Source organism: Arachis duranensis, chromosome 6 (assembly GCF_000817695.3).
Source record: "Arachis duranensis cultivar V14167 chromosome 6, aradu.V14167.gnm2.J7QH, whole genome shotgun sequence".
Classification (NCBI taxonomy): Eukaryota; Viridiplantae; Streptophyta; class Magnoliopsida; order Fabales; family Fabaceae; genus Arachis; species Arachis duranensis.
The window spans coordinates 19,753,819-19,755,131 of NC_029777.3; positions in this window are offsets into that span (position 1 = coordinate 19,753,819).

Sequence of the window (1,313 nt, forward strand, 5' to 3'; positions counted from 1 at the left end):
CTGAGAGGATGAGATGTAGCCATTGACAACGGTGATGCCCTACATACAGCTTACCATGGAAAGGAGTAAGAAGGATTGGATGAATGTAATAAGAAAGTAGAGATCCGAGAGGACCACAACATCTCCATACGCCTATCTGAAATTCCCACTATTGATTTACATAAGTATTTTTATCCCTTTTATTTTCTATTTATTATTGATTTTTGAACTCATCATAAACCAATTTAATCTGCCTAACTGAGATTTACAAGGTGACCATAGCTTGCTTCATACCAACAATCTCCGTGGGATCGACCCTTACTCACGTAAGGTATTACTTGGACGACCCAGTACACTTGCTGGTTAGTTGAACGGAGTTGTGTCCACACATAAGTGCCATAATAATGATTCCATACAACAACAAAGAATACTACATTGATGTGTTCACAATTTCATCCACCAGGTATTCAACTCTTGAAGTATCAACCAAAATGAGCCTTGATTTGCAACGCCAACCACGAAACATCTTTCGCTTACGCTTCATCCCACAAAGCATCCTAAGTTGACCATCCGTTTCAAGCAAGCCATACTGAAGTGGGACAATAAAGCTAATAGAAATGAATTTTACCCACTCAAGTGAAGGAGTAGATGGCAACCTAGGCAGAGATGCTTCCAAAGGTCTTGACAAAGCATAACCAACCCTCGTTCTTCTATTTCTAGTGACTTTCACCTCTTCACAAGATCTCTTAATCTCAATCCTTTGTTCAACAATTTTATCTACACCTTTTCCTTTACTCAAATCATAATAGGGAGGGTGAGAAAATTTACCTCCTCAACGCTTTCAAATCCAACGGGAGAAGGTTCTTCATGCTCAAAGGATTCTTCACCACTAAGACTTGATGCTTGATCTTCATCACCAAGGGAACTCAATTCTTTCTCTATCCCATCCAAGTCTTCATATGGAATATGCCTTGGAAAGTGTGCACTTTCCTCCCTAGCATCAATTTCAATCATCTTGTAGGGGTTTCCTTCAACTCTATATTCCCATGGAGGCTCCGCATCTCCTAAGTCTTCTACCACTTCTTCCTTGTCTTCAACAATTAAAGCTTCCTCCAATTGTTCCAATACAAAGCAACTTCCCTCATTTTCCACCGGAATTTCCAATCTCTCCTTCATGCTATGTTCTTCATTCGATTCTCCACATGTAGCCATGGGAGTTCCTTGAGTGTTCAAGCATTGGGAGGCTAATTGATTTGTTACCGCATCCAAAGTGGCCATGAAATTTTGCACATCCCTTTTTCATCTCTTCTTGCCCTTGAACAAGAACACCAAGG